Genomic DNA, 17,526 nt, shown 5'->3' on the forward strand with positions numbered 1-17,526 from the left:
TGTCCCTTCGTGTGCTGTTTGAAGAGCTTCCCAGATCTCCTTAGCACTCTAACAAGCTGAGATGCGATTGTATTCATCTGGTTCGATGCCATAAACATGAATCGTTTTTGCCTTGAAATTCTTCTCAATAGCCTTTCTGTCAGCATCGTTGTACTCTTTTCTCGTTTTTGGGACTGTAGCTGTTCCCTCATCAACAATTTTCATGGGAAAAAAGGTCCATCACAAATTACATCCCACAACTCTGAGTCCTCAGCCATGATGGAATCATGCATTCTTGTTTTTCACCAACCATAGTATTGGCCGTTGAATCTAGGTGGTTTGTACGTTGATTGTCCTTCCTCGAAGTTTGGTGGAGCAGCCATGACGAAGATCCTTTCTAGGTGTTAACCTTTTAGAAAGAACCTGCTCTGATACCAATTGATAGAAACTAAGGGTCCACTAAACTACGTAGAGAACCAAGTTCTCTATAAGTTCCCACAGAACGCACGCACATAACAATAAGTAAATAACACAATAAAATTTTACGTGAAAAACTCCCAACTCACGGGATTAAAAATCACGACCTACCCTTGTAGGATTTCAACTTCACTACTGAGCAAACTTTAGATTACAACCTATTGTAATCTAGGAATTAACCTCTTAATCCCTCACTAACTTGTAACAACTCTATTACAAGCTACTTTGTAATAACTTTATTATAAAGACTTACAACTCGACTAACTCTAGCCATGACACAAACACAAGGCTTGTGATTTTACAAAAATTTCCTACACAATGTTTCTAACTAAGCTAAGTAGGAATTACAAGTAAAGTACTTTAACAAAAGTGCAATACAACCAAGGACATGTAATGACTCAATACAAGAAACTGGTCCTTCGTTATGTTGTTCTTTATTTTTGATGCCCTTGAGAATCACTTGCAAGATTGATATAGACTTGAGAGAATTGCTTGATCGATTCTGAATGTGCAAAGTTTTTGTTTTGCCTTTGCTTGATGTTAGTAATTCATTTGTGACATCACTTGGATGATGCAGGAAAGTTAGGTAAAGAACATTCCCCGTAAAGTTGACTGCTGCACTATTTTTGTACTGTTGTGTGTGCATGCAGCAACTTTACAGCTGTGAGGAGTTGACTTGTACCGTCAATAAGGGAACTGGTGGCCATCTGTTTCCTCTGTTGTTCCTTTGACTCTGAAGAGTTGAACCACGTCCCCGACTTGAGACTTGTCATTCTTTAAGTACTTGATGGTGTGTAACAGATTCCTCATCTGGTTCTTATCATTAAGTTTGTTAGATCATCAAAACATGATAGGGATACATATAACCTTTCAAATTGTATTTTCACCAACACGATATAATAAAAAATAGTAGTAATAAATAAAAATATAATATCACTTGCAACCGCAAATTCTTTTCCTCTAATTTTGGTCAATAACCACGAAATACTGTTAGGTGCAAACTTGAGAAATATTAAAAGGCAAGATAATGATGATGATGCTGTTTACAAAATGTAATCAAGAACAACGATCATGGAGTCGGTTGTCTAAGAAGTTAGATACATATACGAGCGTCGACATGTAGTAGCATGTGATCAGCTTGTTTAGAGACTGATCATGTGAGCCCCTGGAACGCACGTGTTATTTTTGAGCTACTACATGACAATTTTCCTAATAGTTTAATATATGGTATGGAATCGTCTTAGAATTAATTTTGAGCATAAGATTTGTTCAAAATTTTTGGATTAGGTATTTCATATTTCAGTTTATCCACAATGACAAAAGTTATACAAAATTATAAAAATGGAACAGCATCAAATTAATTGAAGAGCTTGAGAGTTTTGCATGATAAGTATTTGCGTAAAAAGTTCACGTCTAGGAACTTGAATTTCACTCTTATGCATGTTTACTACTCCCTATTTAGTTTTAGCGAGCTTTCTCAAGAACACAACCCGAAAGTAAGAACACTTTATTAATAGTTTGAAAGGAAATATTGCTTGAGAGAAAGATGAAAGGTAAAAAGCAGTTTCACGACCCTAAATCCACTAGTCGTAATGGTACCTAATCCAACCCGTTAGGTAAGCCAATTAATCACTAACCAGTTTCAATAACAATTAATAAAGTGATTAAGTAAAGAAATATCTGAATCTTATACATTCCCCAAGGACTGGTAGTACAAATCATGAGTTTCTAAAAATAGAGTTTACAAAGCTGAAATGAGGTAAATACATCATCTGTTTGAAAAATACATTAACAAAGTTTTATAGATCTAAGGCTACCATGAACAAGAGACAACTACAACCGGGACACAGGTATATCTTCAATGACGGCTCCCGTCGATCACAACAACATCGACAGTCAGTATCTGCACGCAAGGTGCAGAAGTGTAGTATGAGTACAACCGACCCCATGTACTCAATAAGTAACAAACCTAACCTTAGGTTGAAAGTAGTGACGAGCTAACACAAGGTCGGGTCCAATACCAATATCCCACAATAGTTCATAACAACATAGTACAAGTAATAAAAGATGTATCTCAGAAGTAAAATGCTCAGCTCGTTCACGGTTCCAGATTGTAGTCATGCTTTTCAAGTATCTTAGTGAAAATTCAAATCTTTTACCGAAATGCCAAAAATACGAGTAAATTTAAAAACTGTAATTTTTTCAAATATCCTTTCCACAATAAATAAGATATTTCATTTTCTTTCCAGATAGCAAGTGTGAAATACCTCTCTATGCCCACATATCAATGTGTGTAAAAAGTCAAGAATGACGTGATACCGTACAACATGAAGAAAAATGCATCTCTATGCCTGTATGTCAAGTGCGCATGCCAAATGCGATGCAAATCAGTGATAAAGATCATTTACATACTCCGAGAGTATCAATTCAGTCCGTACTCCCAGTCACTCACCACTCGACACTCGCACTCACCACTCACCACTCGACACTCGCACTCAGTAGGTACCTGCGCTCACTGGGGTTGTACAGACTCCGGAGGGGCTCCTACATCCCAAGCGCCATAATCCGCATGGACAACTCACGTGCCATAATATCAATATCTGGAATCACACGGACAACTCACGTGCTATAGTAAGGCAATCTGACCGGCTGCGGCGTGCAATCCGATCCCATAATCATCCTCACAATCAGGCCCTCAGCCTCACTCAGTCATCAATCTCTCCAGTCTCTCGGGATCACAATGTCATGATACTAGCCTGAAGATAATGATATGATGCATCAATAAATAACAACAGAGACTGAGATATGATATGCATGTGAATGCGTATGACTGAGTATGTAGTGCAATGAAAGCAAATTACTCAACAACAGAAATGACCTCAATGGGTCCCAACAGGATAAGCATGTATCCTAGACATGGTTTCTAACATAATCACAGCTCGATAACTCTAGTACGTAGAGATTTCATGATTTTAGACAAGTTCAAGTAACTACACAATACCACAAAAATAATGTAAATCACAGTTCACACGGTGCACGGCCACACGCCTGTCACCTAGCATGTGCATCACCTCAAAATCAAACACATAATACGTATATTCAGGGTTCATACCCTCAGCTCCAAGATTAGAAGAGTTACTTACCTCGAACAAGCCAATACTAATGCCGAGCAAGCCAAACGATGCTCCAAAGATGCCATCCCGCGCGTTCCGACCTCGGAACTGCCTAAAACTAACCAAAAACAACTCAAGTACATCAAACAATGCTAAAGGAACCAATCCCGATTGAAAAAGCCCAAAACCGGCCAAAAGTCCAAAACCGGCCAAAAGCCCACTCCGGGCCCGTACTTCGGAACCCGACAAAATTTATAAAATCCAACAACCCATTCAATTACGAGTTCAACCATACTAGTTTCACTCAAATCCGACTCCAATTCGATATTCAAAACTCAAAAATTCATATTTTTAAACTTTAGGCCAAAACTCCCAATTTTTTCTATAAAATTCACAATCCAATAACCAAAAACGAAGGTAGATTCATGATATAAGATAAAAAATGAGTAGAGAACACTTACCCAAGCTGTGTGGAAAATCTCCTCTCCAAAGTCGCCCAATCCGAGCTCCAGAATCGGAAAATGAAGATAGAAACCAAAGACCTCGAATTATAGGTTCTGCCCAGCAATTTTCACATTTGCGGATAATTCGTCGCACCTACGACCACCGCTTTTGCGGAAAAACATCGCATCTGCAAAAAATGGCCTTGCCCAGCAACCCCCGCACCTGCGGTATCAAACTTCGCATTTGCGAAGACACTTGCACCTGCGCTTCCACTCGACGCACCTGCGCATCCGCACCTGCGCCCTTTTCTCCGCTTCTGCGGGCCTCCTCATCCAACTCTCATCTCGCATCTGCACACACATCCGATTGACCTCAAATTTTGCACACAAGTCATATTCGACATTACGGACCTGCTCCAACTTCCGGAATCGAAATTCGACCCCGATATCAAAAAGTCCACTCCCGGTTAAACTTTTCAAAATTTCCACTTTCGTCATTTCGAGCCAAATTCAACCACAGACCTCTAAATCACAATCTGGACACGCTCTAAGTCCAAAATCACCCAACGGAGCTAACGGAACCATAAAAATTTCAATCCAAGGTCAAATGCTAAAAAGTCAAACTTGGTCAACTCTTTCAAATTTAAAGCTCTGTAGTTGAGAATCATTCTTCCAAATCAGTCCCGAATAACCTGAAAATCAAAACCGACGATTCACACAAATCAAAATACATCATACAGAGCTACTCACGCCCGTAAACTACCAAGCGAAGTGCAAATGCTCAAAACGACCGGTTGGGTCGTTACATTCTACCCCACTTAAACATACGTTCGTCCTCGAACGTGTCCAGAGTTGTTCTCAAAGCCATCAAACCGTCGTATAACCTTGCCATACATATACCCGGGGGTGATCCCACGTCACCCTATCCCATACAGATCTGATAACACAACATAAGTGAAATTTCACAATTCAACCTAGCCCACAAGCCTTAGAATTCCATTTCCAACATCCGGAATTTATTATGTTATGCATTGATTTACGTACTCATGCTACACTTCTGTACTAAATGTGCAGGATCTGACAGGTTCATTTGGTGGTCATCTTGGTGCATAGGCGCAACTGCTGAGGGGGCTTTATGGTGAGCTGCTTTCTATGCTACGCACCGCAGCCCACAGAGTCTCCATCATATTTATTTACTTTATCCTGTCTATTTTACATTCCAAACATATGTTGTATTATTATTGCACTCCTTGGTAGACACTCATGCACTTGTGACACCGGATTTTGGGATATTCTAGTTGATGTTAATGGTTTTGCTTTAATATTGTCACCTTTTAATACATGTCTCACAAATATTGTATGCACATATGATTTTAAATGCATTAATTTCCTTATTTAATAAAACTTATCATTTCCAAAGTAATAAAATGAATAATTAGTTAGATAGTTCACCGTTGGCTTGCCTAATGGCGACGTTGGGTGCCATCACGGCCTATATTAGGTTTTGGGTCATGACATCTTGGTATCAGAGCTCTAGATTCACTTGGGTCTCATGATTCATGAGAAAGTCTAATAGAGTCTTGCGGATAGGTACAAAGACGTCTGTACTCATCTTCGAGAGGCTACATAGCTGTTAGGAGCACTTTCCTTCTTGATTCCTCGTCGTGTAATTTGACTCTATTGAAACTTATGTATTCATTTCCTTCCTACTCATGCTTATATGGTGTTGAGCGCTTGTTATCAATTAGGCATTGAGGAGTTGTAGTAGTATTCTAGATGTGGTGCAAGATATTTCTCTTTGCGTATTTAGGCAATCTATTATCGTTGCCTTGTGGGAGGTGTTCTATCGTTTCATCCCGGTGTTAGTGTTTCCTATAGTTTTGAGGCTATGCACAATGTATTATGATGTCCATGTGTTGTTATCACGCAATGTTGGTGTAAATGGTAGGGTGCTTATTTATGTGTCGCGACAGTGAATGACTCGAAATGAGGGCTACTCATTTCATGGTTTAGAGGTTCAACATTTAATTCCAGCAGAGGAAAGGCAATTATATTATGGATGTTCAGGCCTTGGTTGGCAGAGTAGCGAGACTGGATATTTTCAAATGTGGTGGAATTCTCATTCGTGACGTGGTGTCATCGTCCTTTCTGAAACGCATTAAGGCTCATCGGTATTATGGTATCCTTTGAATCACCTTCGGGGTAGGGTGTTATGGAATGATGCCTAACTAGTAGTTATCATAGATGGTGGTGTATGGAGGCTTCAGAGTCGAATCGGTGTTTCTAGTGTTGATGGCTCGAAAGAGATGATCTTTATGGAGGCTCAGAGATTTGTGGCAATTTATCCGTTCGGGTGCTACAAATATGGACTATGATTTGAGGTAGTATTTTGGCAGTAAAGGAGGAGGAAGGACATGGTGGGAGGTGTGTCGCGATGGTGGAATTGCTAGCAGGTCAAGTATAAACACCCGAGGCCGAGTAGTTGCTTTAGGAGATGGTTTAACTGAAGTGGGAGTGTCAAAGTAGCGTATGGATTCTATGGTATGAGAGTCACATGATTTGAGAAAGTTTAGAGCGATTTGGGGATCATGGTGGACAATGACTAAGCCTATGAATTTCATTTAGGATGGTGGCTGCGGTATGGAGGAAGCTTGAATATGACGGAAAGGTTTTTTCTTGGAATGAAGAAGGGTGTGTAAGCTTGATTATCGTTTTGGGATGCAACATGACTTTCATTTTTGGAGCATATTGTTGGAACTTCAGCTGATGCTAATGGAGAATGAACAGACTCTTACAGTCGGTGGACAAGTGTGGGCTTCTGAGGGTTTTGCTGATTCGTGGTAGTTGTACCCAGGGCAACGTCATTGGAATATGTCGATATGGAATTCCACATGTGGGCTATCTCTTGTGAGAAGTTTAGCGGTTGAGTGATTTTGATGAAGTTCCTACGAAGACTCCTACTTTCTACCCAGCGGGAGGCATGTACTACAATGTGAGCTTGGATTGCTTGAAGACTATGGTACGACTGTCAGGAGGTCGAATGTGTGTTTGTGGCTGAAAATTTGGAATTTTATGAGTAGTTTAACAAGGGACTACGAGAAATTTGGTGGGTTAACAGTGCAAGGTCATGGTAACTGAGAAGGAGGAGTTATTGTGGGTTCTAGACTTATGTGATTGTAGCTTAAAGCTAAATGAGGGAGCCCACCGTCTACGATTGGGTCACGAGGTTGTATGCCTTGGCAGTGTCCGGTTATCGGTACATTGATAGATTATTTATGACTAGGGAAAGAAAACATCAAGGGAAGTTTGGGCAAAGAACTTGATGGATGTGTGCTACATTTCGTCTTATCAATTCATTGCAGATTTTGGGATGACTCAGAGTTTATGATTCTTGTGGATGTAATGTACAAGGAAAAGAATCCATCTAGTTGCTTCTTTGGTAGTGCTAATGTGCTAACAGAGCACTAGAGTTTGGTTATATTCGGGACCAGGTCAGAGTGGGTGACTCTCAATAATGGTTCTAGTGGGCTCAAGAATTAAAGTGTTGTGCCTAAGGATTTTGGATTCGTTATATGGCTGAGGACTGGGTTTGTTGTAGAGTGTGAAGGATACTTGGGGAATTTCTATGTTATCATCGGGTCTATGGTGCGGTGTTGGAGAAATAGGAGAAACAACTTCGGATTCGTAGGAGGTCTTTAGAGCGGATGTGTCAGTTGGAGATACTATTGAGTACATGAGGAGAGTATGTGATGGCCGATAGGTATTGAGATAATATGGTCTCGTGATTTGGGTCACTCGGGATGAATGTTATTTGAGGTATGTTATGTGTTTGAATAGAGCTATTATTTCGAAGGCAAGTCAAGAGTAAATTGGAAGAAGTTGAGTCAGTTAGTAGTAGTTTGAACCAGCATAGTTGTGGAAATGATCAATTCCTTTAGTGTCGCAAGGCTATACAGGTGGTTTGTGGCTGTACGTGCAGGCTTGACAACCACCGTAATTTGATTGATTTGGAGTTATTTGATTCTGATGGCATTGTTATGTCTAAATGGATCCTGGAAGAGTTATGGCAGTTTAGACTACGACTTGAGGTTTGCCTTTTCTGCTGTTATAGGAATTCGGTTGCGTGTTGCAATTGTTCTTCTGAAATGAGTTGAGTGAAAAGGGTCTAGTCGATGAAGTGTTTACTCTATTGGTGGTTCAGGGCCTATGTTGAAATTCATGTACTCTCGCGTAGCAGCATGATAGGTGCAGTAAGAGGTATGGAAATTGGAAGTTGAGGATCAATGTTGCGATTTTGTTTTGATAAGAATGACATGAGCTCGGAGGAGCAGAGTAGGATTTCAGATGTTCAGAGTATGTTGGCACTATTTTCGGGTAGCATGAAGATGGTCTATTTATTGGAAGAAGTGTTAGGTATTGAAATGCGGATGCTTGACTAGTACTATAGAAATAGCATGGTCGATGGCCATTGATGTTTAGATTTTACTATATGGTGCGGAAGGTTGTGGGAGTATATCCCATGGGAAGAACGTATAAGTGTGACATGTTAGTCATTTGATTATTTGAGATTGAAATCAGGTATGGAGATTCTGGTACTGTCGCTAATGGGACAATTTATTCTTGAGAGGCGCTCTATTCCTTTGGTTGTGGACTGTGGAAGTTTGTTTTGGATTGCGTGGCTGCTCGTATATGTCATAAGTAGGGTCATTATGTATCTTTAAAAGGTTATTGGCGACCCCATCCAAATGCTGGTCCATATTATATACCTTGATCCATCCTGCTTAAATCAATAACCATGGATAGGCAAATTGCACAATGCCACACAAAACCCGAAAGAACATAACCCATACGCCATCGACCATGCAATACCCAATTACTCATCTCGCTCAAATTTCACTATAAAGCCCAAATAGAACCGCACCAGGTGTGCTCATAACCAACGAATCACAACTCCTCGTAGCATAGAAGTGTAACTCACAGATCATTTCAGAACACGATTAAGCTCAACAACAACCAAATGGTACATCCCTCAATCATAGCAGTATGGAGCCAACCAATCCGACTCGGTATATAATACACATCCTAGTTGGGCCTACCAATGGACCCCCAAATTTTCGTACGTGAGAGTACGCCATAAATAAATTGATGAAAGCTCGGAAATGAGATGTCACATCCTGTATTTTTTGTACGTTAAAAGTTTCGTCATAAATTAATCGACGTAAGCTCAGGAATGAGATTATTTTGAGATTATAAGCATTATTCCATTTCAAACAAGTGATGAGTAAATTCGTGAAGGTGAGAGGTAAGCAAATCGAAAAAAATGATGCCTTACTCTTTCTTCTTGCTCTAGATCGTGTGGTAGAGCTCAATTGTAAGAACTCAATTTCCTAAACTCTATCTTATTCATAATACGATGATGCCTACATCCAGAAAGACAGTTGGTAAGAGATATAGCTGTGGGAGAGTTGAGTCAGAGGAACTCGATTTTTCATGATGCTTATGATGAGTAAATATGAGGTCTTTAGCAGATCATGTCTGTACTAAGATGTGTAAAACTTTTTGATAAGGATCCCTAAGGAAATAATGTCTATCCACTCTTATGGTAAAAAAGAATAAGAGAATAGGAAGGTAGATACATGTTTTTGCAAGTAAAAGAAGCAAGATGAAAAAGGGTACGAGCTACCCAACTAATGAAGATTATCGCATAAGAATATAAACCTTTTGAGTTACCTTCAACAATAACAGAGGTATGTACAATTGGCCACACCCATCTCATTTATGCCCTATGGGGGCTAACAGAATTAGTATAAGAGAAGGACGAGATATCAATATCCATCTGGGGTTAGAGTAACCCAAAATTTTGGATGGATTGTTAGCGTTAGCTGACATTTTCGAAGGATTACAAAGGTGCTAATCGATCTCCTTGTGAGACACCCAGAGGGTGCACTCTAAAATAGTACAACTAGATATGAATACTATAAAGATAGGCACTGGAATCCTTGAAGGGATAAATATTACCTTAGTGTAGCTCCCGTCCCTAGTGGAGAAAGAATGTTGGCAACCCAAAGAGCCAATAGATGGAGCAAGGGGAGCTAAAAGCAAAAGAATGTCTTGCTCGAGTTTTCAGAATAAAGTGATAGACATAAATGTTAGCAGGGAATGGGATGAGAGTTAATGAAGCATTATGAGTAAGATGTGATACATGGATGACAACGGTAGATCAAAAAGATAACAGTATTATAGAGTCTATAGTCAATTGAAGGAAAAGACGAGAGGTGACTAGCCTTGAGACAACAAAAGAGTATAGGCCATAAATTCATATCCTCATTTTGAGAAATAAGTTCGTGACTCCAACGTGATTACCAAAAGGAAAAGTTAGACCCCTGAGTAATAATAAATCAGCATGGACTGATGAACAAGATAAAATAAGCATGAACTAGGGACTGCGTAATAGTCGGCATCATGAGAATTTCAGAGATTGCATCCCGACGATAATAGAATGGACGAAAGAAGAATACCCTTTAAAGGTCATTTAGGAAGACGCTTCCCTAAAGCAAGAAATATGAGTAAAGTTTAGCTTAAGGGACTGTATGTGCCAGTTACACTAAGTGTCACCCTCGCGAGTGAGGAATTTCGTTATCCTTGGTACAGAAGGATTACCGCGAGGCGAGTAAGGATCATCGATGAAGTGAAAAGATGCCAAAGATGAGAAGGTAAAACATCTATACGTAGATCACCGTAATACTAAATCTTAGTGCTCCCCTAAAGGGGGGGGGGGGAATATTGAGTGATGTGGCATTAAGTCAGAATTAAGCGGTTCTAGTAACTATGGAATGGTAAAAGAATGCGATAAAATGAGAAAAGGATTGAGATTACACTGATTCAAATCCTACAAATATGCTATGATTCCAGAACATTATGCAAACACGATGTCAAGGAAAGGAAGTAAGGGTTCCTACCTGAGATGTTATTGATAAATAAGGAGCCAGTGCAAGACGTAAGTTAAGACAAAGGGAATAACCCAAGAGGGATTACGTGGAATACAGATATGAAAATGGACCAAGGAGCAGTTAGTAGTTGATTCAGGAAGAGTCTAGTTATGGCTAGATAAGAGGTCACAGACAAATCAACAGATTGTGCAAGACGAACATAGTGAACCCCAACATGGGAAATTCAGTCTCGCAGATATGACATCGTGATCCTTGAGATATATTCAGATAGGAGTTGGGGTAGTTAAAGGTAAATAAAAAAGAATGCCACTGGGAAGACAGTCAAAATATTAGTTCAGAAGCAACCCTACAAGCACAAGGGCGTGAAAATAAGTAACTACGGATAATTATAGGCGGGGAAGAACATCAAAAATCCCGTCAAGTATACGATGTGATAAGGTTGTAACTTTACAAGAGCCAGAAGGTCTCTTTAAGTACTACAATGAAAGACTAGCTGAGGAAATAAGGAAGAAGGCTTCAACCTAAGCACAGTGATCTAAAGAGGAAATGGTCATGTAAAAATAGTCTCACTACAACATTGTATACACTTCATAAGAAAGTACCTACCGTGGCTAATGAACGGGAAGTAAAAATCAAAAGTAGGATTCGAGATCATATGAGTTGCACGAAAACTCCGGCATGCGTGGGAACTAAGATAAGCTAAGTATGCACGCAACAAGGGGACAGAAAGACCAGGAAAGGTAATATCTTATGTTTAAAGAAAGCTGAAAAGGAATGAAAGGAATTATTCGATCAATGATCCAGAGTGAGTTACGTTATGAATGCACTCAAGATTTAGGAGTATTATCCATGCAGCATATATATTGACAATCATACAGTCGGAGAATACTCTGGTATAAGTTAAAAGAAAGAATTGAGTCCAGGTCATAAACAAGGGACTGAATTGTTAGATGATGGTATCACGGATATTCCATAGCGTCTATGAAAGGCTAAATTAATAACTCATACCATGAGCCGCAGATCAAAAGATAGCTTAAGCCTACACAAAGGTTGATCAAAGGGAAGAGAAAACTAAAGAGTTACACCAACTAAGTAAATCAAGAGTCTGATTATTGGACCCAAAATATTGTAGGAATCGTGATTGAGAACATAGCAGAATCACTCTTAATATCAGAGGTACAAGAGAGATAGTACAACAATCATATTTCATAACGGCTCTACGATAAAGCAGTTAGAATAGTACCAGCCTCATAAGAAGTCAGTATGAAGCTCCCACCGGATTGTGTGTGCACCAGAGGTGCGAGTATTATAATAGAACTTCAAGTTGTGGATGTGAATTATACCTATGTGGAAGGAAGGTCATGAGAGAGATATAAGACGTGATGCAAGATTTTAAGGTAAATAAGGTAAAGATGAACAACGTACGAGATACTCAGGTGCAGAAGGTTGTGAATAATCCATACTTCGGATAGAAGGCTAGAAGCATAGGGATTCAATATCCAAGAATGATAGCGGCATCGTCAGTGGCGTATCTTCCAACCTATGGTTTCTAGGTATCGAGAGATCTAGTCAAGAGAGTAAAGAAGAGTTAGAGACGATGTGATGTCTCGCTTTATGTTCCAGGATGACATAAGGAAATCTATGATGCAAGCAAGCTGAAGAAAGGCTGCGAGTAGTATAAATAGACATGTATAGGCCGCAAGCTAAAGTATAGTAAAGCGACAAGGTTTTAGGAAGACAGGAGTAAGGATAAGAAAGGGCAAATGAGAAGGTGACGAGAATGGATAAGTCCTCAGGATTAAGCCCATGAAAATAAGGGAACTGATGGCTTCTCTAAGTTATAGAAAGCTCAGTATCGCCTGAATGAACTCAAAGGAGTTACTCATCATAAGTAGCATTTAGAAGAGATGGAATGCTGCCCTAATAGTGGAATAAGGGTGTAATTGTGATAGATAAATGATGATGTTTAGGCCTTCGATTGAGTAATGATTTGAAAAAAGAAGAAGAAGAAGGGATTCATGAATTGTACGGGATTAAAATACCCACGTAAGTGAATCACATTAGGATGCTATAGAATACGGTTATTGAAGTACAGTATCGCCGCTAAGTGGATCAGGAAAATCACTTCGAATATTCCTCGATGTAACGTAAGCCCTCGTGGCAATGTGTTATTAAAGAAGTTTCAAGTTATCAATGGTATATTGTAGATCAATATTGAGGTGAATCAACAATGGATGGACAAAAGTCACAAAGTATGAGATGAGATTAGGCCGTCATTCTTAAGATGAGCAGTAATGAGGAAGCATTAAAAGACTTACCTTTATGCATATAAGATAAGCAACGAGAGTAACCTGGAGTTTGGTCGTAGACCTCAGTAACCATAAATCGAAGTAAGAGTCATGGTATAGTATGACCCAGCTTGATGCAGTAAAGTCATACTGATAGATAAACGGATCTATGAAATAAGGTATAGCAATATTCGTAAGTTCAACAAAGTACCGAGCGAAGAACTTCAGTATACCTATAGATGCCCAGAGAGACATTTTATCAAGCTCTTTATATGTTTACAAAGTGAGGCCTAGAGATTGGCTAAAAGCTGGAGGAAAAAGGAGAGAGGTGTCGCGTAGGCGCACTTACAAGGTCAGTATCGTACATGCTACATGATAGAAGGTAGCAACTATTACGATATTGGAAGGATTCCGATCACAAGCCATGGTGTGGGAAAGAGGCCTAAAGGGGGGAATGCCCTGACCTTTGGATTTATTCACAGAACAGTTACCTAAATGGCAAGGAGAGTATTAAAGTATTCGCAAGAGCTATGGGTGATGAGAATGATAAGTATATCAGTTAATATTCGAGGACGAATGTTCCAAAGGGGGGAATGATGTTACAGCCCATATTTTCGTACGTGAGAGTACACCATAAATAAATTGATGAAAGCTCGAAAATGAGATGTCACATCCCGCATTTTTTGTACGTTAAAAGTTTCGTCGTAAGTTAATCGACATAAGCTCGGGAATGAGATTATTTTGAGATTATAAGCATTATGCCATTTCAAATAAGTGATGAGTAAATTCATGAAGGTGAGAGGGTAAGCAAATCGAAAAAAATAAGTTTCGTCAAAGTTTGACATTTTGGGATAAAATATGGCCCGAGCTAAAATACACGGTATTTATGGACTAGTACCATACAAGGTACCACATGACCATAATAGTAGGATGAATAAGGTATGTGCGAAGTGAGTAGTATTTTAAGTAAGTAAAAATAATTCTTAATTATGTGGGTAATTGGTTAATTATTGGACTAGTGGGGAATTACCAAGTTAATTAAGGGAGTGGTAATTAATTAAAATATTTTGGATAAGTTTACCCCCCAAACGTGGCAGCCCTATATGACTTTGATGATGAGTCTTAAATTACAAGACTATGTGGCATGTGTTAGGGGAGTTTGGTGGCTAGTCATCACAAGTTGAGTCTACTCTCTTTGATAAGAAAGCATCTTCCTACATCATTGAAGAAAAATGTCACTGCCAACATGAAAAACAGAATGGTGTTAATAAAAGTTTTAATACTTTGCCACCAACTGAATCTTTGCCAAGAAATGAAACTGTTGGTGAATGTATTTTTGTTTGCAACAATGATACTATGGCTAAAAATCTCAAAAGGGACATTTTTGCAAGTACAAGTCCAACGTGAAAATTCTTTGAAGAGATGATGCTACAAGGTCCAACGTGAAATTCTATGAAATGCTACAAGATCTAATGTGAAATGCGAATTCAAAGAAAGTCCGGTACAATCTTTCTCAAGAATATCATACGAAGTTTTTCCTACTTTGATCCGCCATTACGCAAAAGAGAATCGGTTCAGGTATGTTAAGGCTATCCCTTCTTTCTTTTTGGCATGATCTATACGACACGAACGAAACAAGCAAATGCACAACTTTCATAAATGACTCTATTCATAGAAATACTAGAAATGCTTATGTTCTTGATTCCCCATGTGTCATATTATTTTATCATCTGTTCATGGATCTCAAAAATACGTAAGTTGGTAAAGTTTATTTCATGATATTAATCAGAGGCATAATGGTCTTATGACGTACCGAGAGATTTTATTAACGTATTTCATATGCATTTCATTCATTTATACATGTACATTGACCCATGACCAGATGGCGTTATATACATGTATTTATATGTATATATATATATATATATATATATATATATATATATATATATATATATGGGATATGGGAAAAGGTTACGGCGTTATATACGCACCACCACCTGATCAGCTGGTATACGTTGATGATTTGCTCACAGTGGCTGAAATGATATGATGGGATGCCCTCAGAGGCTTGATGATGCTATGAACGCATATACCTATGCATGGTATGACATTTATACGCGTATGCATGACATTATAAAAATGAAACGACTCACAGAGCTATGCACACGTACATGTCGAGTCTTTTACTCCATGTTTCTCTCATGTCTATTATTTACTGATTTTTATTCCTTACATACTCGGTATATTATTTGTACTGACGTCCCTTTTGCCTGGGGATGCTGCTTTTGCATGCCCGCATGTCTTAATAGACAGGTCAAGAGTCCTCCAAGTAGGCGATCAGCTCAGCAGAAGATATTGGTGCACTCCATTTTCTCCAGAGTTTCTTGTTTGGTCAGTATGATTTAGATGTGTATGGATTGGTATGGCAGGGCTCTGTCCCGACCTTTATGACAATTATGTACTCTTAGAGGCTTGTAGACATATGTCATGTACGTGAAATATTGTACGGCCTTGTTGGCCTATGTTTTGAGTTTATAAATGATGATGTTGGCCTATTAGGTCCGTATGTCACGTGTATATGATGATGCAATAAGAAAGATACGTTACTTGGTATTCGGTTGAGTAAGGTACCGGGTGACCATCGCGGCCCATCGGTTTGGGTCGTGACATTTTATACGTGCCTTATTTCTCATCTCTGAGATAGGTTCATAGCATATGTTTGGCTATTTTATTCATTACGCGAGCTGGATAGTTCTTTATTCGAGTTCATTTTTTCTTAATTGGTCATAATCAAGTTGTGGCTTGTTGACACATTGATGTCATCATATGAGATTTTAGGTGGTTTTTGTATGGCTTGTCGGTCGAGCAGCTTGTACTGGGTGAGACGAGGTTGTCGGACCTGAAATCAGTGCGATCAGATTTATATAAGGTATATAAGAGGGAAAATGTCACTATTCAGTTCAGAATAAGGCAAGGGTTCTTGTTGAGCGGAGGAATTCTATGAATTATTCATTTGGCAGGTGGTTATGAGTTTTTACACATCTCTTTCATCATTGCAGCATTGCGAGGGTCGGAATCGGACTTACATGTGTTATGATATATACTACAAGCATCTGATTACTGAATTTGTAGCTATTGTGGTTAGAGGATGTTATATTGGGCATACGAATTATGCGGTGCAATGTATGACTACAACATGGGTGGATACGGTGTGTTGGGTTCATGTTTTGGTTATGAGGCTTGTGGGATAAGGTAGCAGGAAGGATCTTCAGTCTGACTTGTGCTAATGTGCTCACATAGGTTGTGATGGCATGTGTAGGTGCACGACGTGTTAATCAACGATTTTGCTCAACTCCGGAACGGTTCTTGGCACGTTCGCGGACGGGCGTATGTTTAAGTTGGGGAGAATGTAACGACCCGACTGATTGTTTTGATCTCTACCGCATCGTTCGATGGTTTGAGGTCTTGAGTAGCTTCACCTCATGTTTTATGACTTGTACGTGTGGTCGGAATTGAATTTCGAGAAGTTCAGAGTTGATTTGGAAGAAAAATTCTCAATTCGGAAGCTTTAAGTTGGAAGAGTTCACCAAGGTTTGACTTTTGAGTAAACTACCTCAGAATCAGGATTTGAAGGTTTCAATAGGTTCGTATGATGATTGCAGACTTGGGCATATGTCCGTGTTGAGTAACGGGTGGTCCGGGAGTATTTCAGCGCTTATCGTGGAAAGTTGGCATTTTAAAGGTTTTAGAAATTCCTAAGTTTGATTTGAAGTGGACTTTAGTGTTCTAGATATCCGTTTGGGATTCCGAGCCTTGGAATAGGTTCGTATCGTGATTTGTAACTTGTACATAAAGTTTGGCGTCATTCTGGAACGTTTAAGTATGATTCAGACGCGTTCGTCGAAGTTTGAATGTTTGAAAGTTGAAAGAAGGATTTTGACCTTCGATTCATGATTTTTATGTTATTCGTGGCATTTAGAGCATTTGGATAAGTTTGGATAAGTTATTGGGACTTGTTGGCGTGATTGGACGGGTCCCTAGGTGTCACGACCCAATTCCCGCTATAGGTCGTGATGTCGCCCAATATCGCCGCTAGGCAAGCCAATGGTGAACAATCTAAATAGTTATTCTTTTTATTACTTTTGAAATCACAAGTTTTTATTAAATAAGGAATTTAATGCTTGTAAAATCATGGTTACATACAATATTAGTAAGATATAAAATAAAAGATGACTATATTATGCAAAGCCATTAACATCAACTAGAGTATCGC

Source organism: Nicotiana tomentosiformis, chromosome 8, assembly GCF_000390325.3.
Source record: "Nicotiana tomentosiformis chromosome 8, ASM39032v3, whole genome shotgun sequence".
NCBI lineage: Eukaryota > Viridiplantae > Streptophyta > Magnoliopsida > Solanales > Solanaceae > Nicotiana > Nicotiana tomentosiformis.